We start from the raw sequence: 10,963 nt of genomic DNA on the forward strand, positions 1-10,963 counted from the left end.
CAATCTTAGTCTTTTCCAAAGTTATCCTGAAATGAATCTTTCTTATTGAAGGTTCCTGTTGTTCAAAAACTCCTCAGGTTTGTGCATATTAAAAAATACCCGGTTTTAAAGTTGTGTACTTGGGTTTTGTAAATGACGGTGTATCAAGAAAAACGCGTCAGAAGCAAGAAATTAACAACGTGATATTTTGTATTTCCGTGAATGATCCTTTATGGACACAATGTTTCGCTCAAGTCCCTTACATTCCGCTTATATTACCTATTCGGTAATCCTATAAGCCATATTTTTGTATCAATTTTATTATTTAACAAAAAAATTACAAACTATTTTAAATGTCGGTATAATTGTAAATGTTTGTTTTACAGAAAATATAACATGTATAAGATGCATCGATTTACATTACGTACACAATGAATAATTTCTGTTCTTTTTACGTGCCTGTTTATATTTGAATAACGAGTACAATTAAGGAAAAAAGAAAAAAAAGATTTTCAGTCGGCGTAGATAGTAATCAAATGTACCAGGACTATAATTTCATACGCCAGACGCTCGTTTCGTCTACATAAGACTCATCAGTGGCGCTCAGATCAAAATAGTTATAAAGCCAAACAAGTACAAAGTTGAAGAGCATTGAGGACCTCAATTCAGAAAAGTTGTGCCAAATACGACTAAGGTAATCTATGCCTGCAATAAGAAAATCCTTAGTTTTTCGAAAAATTCAAAGTTTTTTAAGCGGGAAAGTTATAAAAATTACCATTTAATTTATATGCATGTCAACACCGAGGTGCTGACTACTGGGCTGGTGATACCCTCGGGGACAAAACGTCAACCAGCAATGGCATCGACCCAGTGGTGTAAATAGTTATCAAAGGTACCAGGATTGTAATTAAATAAACCAGACGCGCGTTTCATCTACATAAGACTCATCAGTGACGTTCAGATTAAAATAGTTATAAAGCCAAACAAGAACATAGTTGAAGAGCATTGAGGACCTCAATTCAGAAAAGTTGTGCCAAATACGACTAAAGTAATCTATGCCTTGGATAATAAAATCCTTAGTTTTTCGACAAATTCAAAGTTTGTTAACAGGAAATTTATAAAAATGACCATATAATTGATATCCATGTCAACACCGAGGTGCTGACTACTACTAGGCTGGTGATACTCTCGGGATTAAAACGTCCGCCAGCAGTGGCATCGACCCAGTGGTGTAAATTGTTCTCAAAGGTACCAGGATTATAATTTAACACGCCAGACGCGCATTTTGTCTACATAAGACTCATCAGTGACGTTCAGATCAAAAAAGGGTTACAAACTAAAACTGAGGTAAACACATCAACTATAAGAGGAAAATAACGAAACAGTAGAAACACAGAAGTGCAACAAAAAACCAAAACGACAATGCAACACACACAGAAACGAACAATAAGATAACAACTGCCATTTTTCTGACTTTGTACAGGACATTTTGAGAACAAATTATGGGTTGAACCTGGTTTTGCTACTAGGCAAACCTCGCGCTTTTATGGCAATGTTAAATATAACACCAAAAAAGACAACATCACATACAAGGACTACAGTACAAATAAATGCAAGAACATTCAAGACAGAGAACTACACAAATACACATTACAAATTAAAGGACATTTCGACATGCTAATAGTTATCAAAAGTACCAAGTTTATAATTTAATACACCATACGTGCGTTTCGTCTACATAAGACGATCCAGTGACGCTCAAATAAAAATAGTAAAGAAAGCCAAACAAGTACAAAATTGAAGAGCATTGATGACCCAAAACTCTATAAAGCCATATACGGCTAAGAGTATCTATGTCTTGGATAAGAAAATCCTTAGTATTTAGAATAATTCTTACTTTTGCAAACAGTAAATTATAAAAATTACCATATAATTGATGTTCATGTCAACACCGCAGTGGTGACTAACGACAGAATAAAAACGAACACGTAAAACATCATAGGACAGCACATAAAACAGCACAAAAGAAACATGCATTATCACCGACTGGATAACGCTACAAAATGACGTCACAGGTAAAAGCGACGTCACAGGTAAATTTCTAAAAGTTTGACATAGTCAAAATCAGGTTTGTAATTATGGTATTTGATGTATAATATAACAATTACAATTTAATTAATATAGAATTGTGTTAGTAATTAGATTATTAATTGTATTATCTAGCTATGTCGGTATTTCTTCTTAATCAAACTATAAAACAAATAAATCGTATACGTTAAGTTGCCCCAAACTAAAATCTTACAAATGAAATGGGGGATTAATTATCTTTACTTTAACATACGAATAGAATATTAAAAAAATAGAATTACAACTACAAACGATAACACATTTAACAATATCCGATCAGAATTACAAACACAACATCATAACTAAATACTTTAATGTTGGATAACAAATTACCCTGACACGTCTTATAGTAATGCGAAATCACACTCAGCAAAACAGTCAAATTCGGGATTAGGTCACGTTCGGTACTTAAAAGACCAGACGACGTAAATGGCAAACAACAATCTAAGTCGTGGTAAAAATGTCCTTTGTTAGTTTAGACAGAGACACGTCGTATGGATCAACCAATTCGTGATGGTGTCCATAAAATTTACGGAGTGTTGTTTTTAATCGTTCTACCTCATAACTTTGTTGGAGCAGTTTCTATGTAAGGAGCACACTCCTGTATATGAAGTCCATATAGTGTGAACATGCACGAACATAACTTATCAATTGAGATATGTAAACACCATACGAAGGGGCAGAGGGTATGTTACTGCTGAGAAATTGGAAATTGATAATTGGGAAGTTGAAATTGTCCCGTTTGTCATAGAATTTAGTGTTAAGTCGTCCTTCTGTGTCTATATTAAGAAAAAGATCAAGGTATGAAGCAGTCTTTCTAGAATCAGTAGTATCCTTAATTTAAAATTCACTGGGATATATGAGATGTAAGTATTGGCTGAAATATGGGTTATTCAGTGATAGTACATCATCAATATATCTGAAAGTAAAATTAAAGAATTTCGCAAGGTTCTTTTTCTTTTCTTTTTTATAAGGTTCTGAATGAATTCTGCTTCATTCGAGTCCAAAAAAAAATCGGCCAGTAGAATTGCACAATTAGTACCCATTTGAATACCGACAGCCTGTTGAAATATCAACCTTCTAAACTCAACAAATATATGGTCGATCAAAAAAACCAGCATTTTGATTACATCATATTTAATATTTCTGGTAGTTTCAGTGTGGTTCTTCACAAAATAAGAATTATTATAACCCAGAATAAAGAATTTTGTATCAAAGATTCCCAATTTGTAGGAAAAATCGCTGTTTAATGAGATGGTGAAGTCGATCTTTCAATTGAGCACGGCGAAAAGTAGTGTAAAGCGTAGAAAAATCAAAAGTATTAATGCTGCTGCAAAATTACATAGATTGTAGAAAGAATAGTACCCAGCAAACACAAAAACATCTTTAAAATGTTTTTAAAATGTTGTGTCTAATGTCATGAAAATATCACAAGAAAACGTGAGAAAAACATTAAATGTATGGTAGAATATATATCGCTAAAACGTTTTCTAATATATTTTCTAAAACATTTGCATAATATAATTAAAATGTTGTAAAGAAATATCATGATAATGTGAAAAACAATGGCGTATAAAACATTTTGATAATCTTTTAAAAAATATTTTCTAGAAATATTTTCTGAACGTTTGAAAAACATCATGAACATCAAATAATGTTATAAAAATGTTTTTTGGATGTTTTCTTGCAAGTGAGACTGTGCCTAAAAAATGTTTTCAAAATGTTTTAAGAAGATGTTTTTGGTTGATATCTAGATCATATCAATATAAAAATTTCTGTTCTTTTGATTGAGTTTCCTGCTTTTTTAAATAACAAATCATTAGTTAAATTAATTTATACACAGTGATTAATTCTATATACAAACAAGAATAAATCAGTTGTTTTGCTAAGCATATGAAATTCAATTCAAAGTCTCTAAAAACAAGAAGTATCTACAAATTTTGACACATCCAAAATGGCAGACACAATTCATCATGGTCAAGCCACTTACCAAATATGAAGTCATTCTGTTCATCAGCATTACTAATTAAAGTAATGAAAAATTTGAGAACATTCAACATTTTGAAATACAATGTATAAGCAAACAGGAAACAGGGGCCAGATACAAAAATGTTCACACATCACAGTTCATCACTATCAAGCAGCTCATTAAATATGAACTCATCTTTATCAGCAGTTTTGGGAAAAACAGTGATGAAAATATTTGTTGGACAAAATCCGACAAATATAGGTGGACAGACGACAGACAGTGCAAGAAAGCCCACATTCCAACCACAATGGTATAATGTTTAGTTTTTCACTCTCAACTTTTATTACCTATCTTATACACATCATGTATAATATATGTCAACCTGAACATGCATGACATATATGCCATTGGACATTATGCAAACATTATACACATTTTTAAGTTCAAGTTACATTGACTAAAACTTGTGTCCTCAATTCAGATTTTTCAATACAACTTCTCTTTCTAAACTAAAACACTACACTTCTAATAGGGTAACATCTTAAGTCAATAATCATTGATAATTGGCTGAAGAGATGAGAACAATACACCATTTTACATCAACTATTTGATTTATTTAAGAATACATTGAAAAAGTCAATCAATTGTCTTATTCAAAATCACTTGGAATGTCTTGTAGTGTCTTATATCTTTTTCTTGCTGTGCCATGCTTCTGAAAAAAAAATTAATCTTACATTCATATATAAACTTCTTGCACATTCCTTTATTATAGAACGATTCACGTTGCCTGAAGGATATACATCCCCTCCCCTTTAAAGTTTTGAAACAAATAACGATGATAGTCTGTCGGAAGGGGACGATAAATGGCTGACCGTGTTAAGAGAGAGCAATATGCCACGCTGAACTTCATTTAGTTATTAAAAAAAAAACACATAAAAAACCTTAGACTAGATAAGTGTCCAGTCAAGAGTCTTATTTCATTATACTCGTTGATTGTTGTCTATAGATCATATTTTTTTTCTTTTATTGTTTTGTATAAATCAGGCTGTTGTTTTTTTTTAGTTTTCATTAAATGCATTGTATCATGTAGGGGCCTTTAAAAGCCCTGCTACATAATGTCATTAAACATCTTATTGTCCTTTTTAAGTGTTAAACTCTGTAGAGTGACATAGTTTATAACTTGTCATTTGTATCTAAGGGCATATGATACAGTCCTAGAAGTATACTATAGGAACATAATAACTTATCGAAGTGTTACGCATTGTTTTCGCAATGATGATAATAATATAACTTAACTTCCGAGAAACACACAGATGTCATTAAATGAGTTGTTTATATGTATTTGAAATACTTCAAAGGAAAGCAAATATGTTGTTGATGAAAGCACACTGTTGGACTAAACATGCTAAAAGATTGATTTTATAAACAACTTGTTTCTATTTTGTCACAAAAAAAATAATTTATTCAAACATCCAGATATCTTTTCTGTATTGTATGCCCTTAATCTTGAATGTAATGCATTGTTTATGCTAAATATTTGAATTAAATATGGAATAACAGTTATTCTGTATGAAAATCTTACTTCAAAAAAAAATTCTCCTGAAAGGTTGTAGACATTCCATAGAAACCTGCGCCACTCCCAAATTGTAAACCTGCATATTGAACTTGTCCTTTGTGGCTTTTCTTTTAGCTCCTGTTAAAAAATAAAAGATACATTGTATGTACATTTTGTGTATGAGGCAATAAATATAATTTTAAGCAACAGTTTATATTATCTTGCTTGTACTGAAGTCTTACATAGTCTTTGTAATGTTCATTAACGCTCTTGCTGCCAAAGGGACATTTATGGCTTCTACACACAAATCTTGTTGATTGTATAGAACGTCAAAGGTCTATGGTAACGTCACAATACTGAGGGGCACTGACAACGTCAAAAGACGGCGCCAAAAGGACGATTTTGGCGGGAATGAAGCAAACTGAATAAAATGCATTATTTGTATACTTAAAACGGATGTCAAAAAATGATACAGGATCATAAGCTTGTTAGTACTATAGTACCAACTTATTTAACGTGTTTACTAATTATCTAGTTAGTCATTTTCATGTAAAATGTTGCATACTTTCGAGAAATTTGTTAAACGTTTTTTTCATACATCTTTCAATCAGAATATCTCATATAATAATCGCATTCCTAATAAATAATCATAGAAAAGGTAACTGTTATATTTGATCACGCGAAATATTAATATTCACAATACACGCTTTATTTAAGAGAACTGGAAAATTTCTTTAGGGCTCAAATGCCGCGATTGAATTCTCAGTGAAGATTTTTTTTTTGTAAAAGTACACAAATGTTACCTGATATACTTGTATTGCCAAACGATATTTCAATACATTTTATACCCATTTCATCATTGAAGCACTAATCTAAAAATATTTATTTTCATTCGAAATGGGGATGTTAAATTAGCATGTTACCCAATGATTTCTTTTCTTTTCCTATCCTACATATCATCATTTCCCAGTGGCAACCTCAATTTTCAGCCATTCATCACAGATCTTTTACTTTGTAGGACCCACTGAGCAACATATTTATCGTACATTAAATTTCAGACGTCTTTAATAGTGCATGAAATACTTGCCACTGAACGTTGAGAAGAGAACAATTTATCAATCAACAGATTTTAAAAGATATTTTGTGTATGCCAATTACAGTGTGTACTTCATCATAGAAAATGAAAATGAATTATTATTGATGCAAGTTCATTTGTAGACAATAGAAATTAATTTTAGAGATTTTTTCCCTCGCTTTTCTGTTGTTCTTTTTTTAAATTCGTATTTTCAAACATTGCTCTAAAATTTAGAGCAATAAGTGGTCAACAAAATAATAATAAACATGATTAAAAAATAAACAAAATGAATATGGATAATAGCGTCTATAAAAATTATTTTCTCGCCTACCAAAACAAGGCTTGGAATGAAAATTTTAATCTGACACGTTTGATACTTTACAACAAAAAGTAGTTCATAGAATCGGCTGCTCGGAGTTTTTATTTATTTTTATTTGTACACGCATTGTTTTTATTTTTATATTTATTGATGGCCATTGTTTTGATTATATAATTATTTGAGAGATTTTTTTACTGTATTTATCAATTATAACAAGGTTTACTAAGCTAATCGGATAACAAGGATAAATATATTTTAGTATTTTAGAGGTGGTAAAGAATCAGTTATGCATTTCACTTGACAAAGATAAAACAAAAGCGCTTATAAAGCTAGTAGCAATGGGTATATTATTTTCATTTTTTTAAAGACAAGAAAGATAAAAAAAAAAACTATATTTCAAGGTTAAAAGTTGTATTTTTAAATAATATTGTATTAAAAACATCGCTTATAACAATATTAGAGCAATAGTTTTCATAAAATTACTTTACATCGCTTTTCATAATATTACGGCTTCATAGACGCGGGAAAAATTATGGACGGCGGGAAAGCGCTGTTCTACAGAGAGGCACAAGTTTTGCAACGTCACAGATATGAAACGTCAAGATGATTTTGGCGCGACAAAGCAAGAAAAAAACTCGGCAGCAAGAGGGTTAAGCTGTTAAGGGAAATTTAATTTACTGTTTTGCAAATACATACATACACTGATTTTACTAGAAAAAAATTCTCCATATTCAAATGGTGCTTATATTAGTGTTATTGTAACTTGTTTGTGTGCCTCGGAAACAAGGTATTGAGTCATGCTTATTGCAATAGTTGCTGTTGGTTTAAGTCTGTAAAATTTCTTTTTCATAATGTGTATTTAATGTAGGCAGTTAGTTATTTTGTTTCAATTGTGTTGAGAAAAAAATTAACATTTGTTTGTCAAGGCTTTAAAGTGGACTATATGGCATTGGTTTTCTCAGTTTTGAAAGCCGTACAGTGACCTATAATTTCTTTTATCCAAGTCATTTAAATTCTGGTGGATAGCTGTCTCATACACCTTATCGCTATTTCAGTATTTGGAAATCTGTCCCGCTTGAACTTTTTACGTCAGAATACGTCATACAATAATACACCTTATCGCTATTCCCGCTTGACCCGAGAATCTATCCTGCTTGAACTTTTGACGTCAAACAACAATCACTTTTCCATTGTGGCATCAGATATTTTTTATGATGACGTCAAAATTTTAAGGGAACTTGTGACAGTTGTGTGATGTCCAGTAATGGCGGACAAATAGCAATAAGGTGTATTACTTTCAATTGTGGTGTCAAATATTTTCTAATATGACGTCAACATTTTACGGGAACTTTGCCAGTAATGGTGGACAAATAGCGATAAGGTGTATTGGCAATCAAACACACAAGCCACATATCCTTATAATTTTTTTATATTAATGAACAAATTCATAATTGTTGTACGTAGATGCTTGAACAGTGGCGGATTTAGGAGCCCCGACCCCCTTATGGAGCTACTTATAAGATAAATGTATAGACTATTTACAAGTATCACTCCAAACGTTTGCTTGCCTTGGGCAAGGGCCCCCCTTTTTTCAAAACCTTGATCCGCACCTCCAGAAACAGATGTAATTTGGTTCCGATTATGATTGAACACACACAATGAATGCACAAGTTTCATCTTATGCCAAAACAATTGTTCTTACCAAGTGAGTATATATCGCGTAACAAACACTTTTCTTGGCTGTCTTTGTTGTTATCCTGTCTTCGTTCCGAAATTCAAATTTCAAAATCATTTCCGGTGATAAAACAAAAGTCGATTCCGGAAAAGGTCGGTTTTCCGTAAGGCATATAAACATACGAAAATAGAACTTAGTACAGTTACAGTTTTCATTTCTTAATTTCTAAAATATACACGAACGAAATGAATAAACATTAAAGAAAAGTGATTGTTTATTAATACATTATTGCTTAATTTAATGTTGACTATTTTGAATTTTAAAATAAGAAGGAATAAAATCTGACTTCAAGGATCTTCAAGATATGAATTAAGGATTTCAACCATAGTATCTTGCTTGTCATGATATTGATGAAATGTAGTACTATAACTTATCCTGAAAAAAAACGAGATAATTCCACAAAACGTTGTTTGTGGGGTTTTGAATAAAGTTTAAATAAAATGTTATTTTTATATCCGTAAAATGTTGAATAAAATATCAGTAAGACTATTAAGTAATGTGTATGTCAGAATATTTTATAGAAAACATTTAGCTGATATTTTTCAGATGTTTTATGTAAAACATTTTAATTTTACGTTATAAAACATTTTATGCAAATAGCAAAACTATATTTTCTGTAAAACATTTTTTTGCAGAATGTTTTTTGGATATTTGGAAAATATTTACTTTAAATGTTGTTAAAATATAAAATACCAATTGAAGAAAATATTATTTTTTTATATTATAAAATATCTATGGGATATTTTAGAACAATGTTTGAGAACATGAATAAAAGATATTAGCAAATAATATTTTGTTAATGTTGTAAAAACATTTTACTTAAATGTTAGAAATTAAACATTTCAAAAACAATAAAATAAACATTTTTTTTATGTTTAAATGATATCTTATTGAAATATTTTGTGAGAGACGTCCATATGACATTTAAAAAATGTTTTTAAAATGTTGTGTGTTTGCTGGGTAGTCAGTACTTCAGAAAGATGTTTATTCAAACATTTTGATGATCCAGATATGTATAGTTCTTTATATGGAGTTTTGTGAAGTTTTGGTATCCATTATAATGACGGTAAATTGTCCTCGTTTTCTTTGATTTTGATATCAAAAGAATGAAGGACAGATTTGTGATTTTGTAAAATTTCATCCGTTGAAAATGATGTTAAAGAATATGTAGGATTACCAGTTGTGCTGTTTATTCCAAGCTCTGTTGTGAGAGATTACAAATAATGTATTTTAAATATGGAGACAATATTATTGGAGGCTTTATCTGCTGGAACAACGACATATTTGTCATGTAAAGAGGATAAAGCATCCACAACCTCCGGATTCTTGAAAGGGTTATATAAAATAACGGCAACAGTAGTATACCGCTGTTCGAAACTCATAAATCGATAGAGATAAAAACAAATCCGGGTTACAAACTAAAACTGAGGGAAACGCATCAAATATAAGAGGAGAACAACGACACAACAAAAACACAACATTAAAATGTAACACACACAGAAACGAACTATAATGTAACAATGGCCATTTTCCTGACTTGGTACAGGACATTTTAAGAAAAAAATGGTGGGTTGAATCTGGTTTTGTGACATGCCAAACCTCCCGCTTTTATGGCAATGTTAAATACAACATTAAAATGACAACATTACATGACATGACTACAATACAAATAAATGGGAGAACATATAGGACAAAGAAAAACACGAATAATAGCTAACAAAAGGTACCAGGTTTAAAATTTAATACGCCAGACATTGTGCTCATAGTACATCGTAGTTTCTGAATGCGCTTCTGAATGCATGATCGAATAGCTTTAATCCAATAAGACAAAGTGTCCAGTTCTGGTTCGTCTGGTTCGCGCTTTATCCAATTTCTTGCTTAGTTCTCAACTGCATCCAGCTATAGCCTGAAGTTATATATATATAAAGCCAAACAAGTAGAAAGTTGAAGAGCATTGAGGACCCAAAATTAAAAAAAAGTTGTGCCAAATACGGCGTAGAAATATTCAGGAATATATTAATTCTACTTATATGATAATGACAAATTTAAACAGAAATCTAAGTCTTAATTTCACGTTAATTTGTTTCAATTTATTTATTTTCTATTTATTTAAAAAAAAAAACATCTTTCACTTTTAGGATCGCAATTACAACCATCTCATTCTCTTTCCAATTTTTAATTATTCGTATGTATTCGCAGGTAGG

The 10,963-nt window shown here is 31.1% G+C and overlaps 1 long non-coding RNA gene across 1 annotated transcript; it reads right to left on the reverse strand.

The window, feature by feature from the left end:
• Positions 1-4,667: 4,667 nt before the first annotated feature.
• LOC127714563 (uncharacterized) lies at positions 4,668-8,967 on the reverse strand. The gene is made up of 3 exons (XR_007987788.1): positions 8,727-8,967; positions 5,658-5,768; positions 4,668-4,787 (listed from the first exon to the last, which is right to left on the reverse strand). It is a non-coding gene; the product is annotated as an uncharacterized LOC127714563 (long non-coding RNA).
• Between the last annotated feature and the right edge of the window lie 1,996 nt (positions 8,968-10,963).

The sequence above is a fragment of the Mytilus californianus genome, unplaced genomic scaffold (assembly GCF_021869535.1).
Source record: "Mytilus californianus isolate M0D057914Y unplaced genomic scaffold, xbMytCali1.0.p SCAF_9, whole genome shotgun sequence".
In the NCBI taxonomy this organism is placed as follows: domain Eukaryota; kingdom Metazoa; phylum Mollusca; class Bivalvia; order Mytilida; family Mytilidae; genus Mytilus; species Mytilus californianus.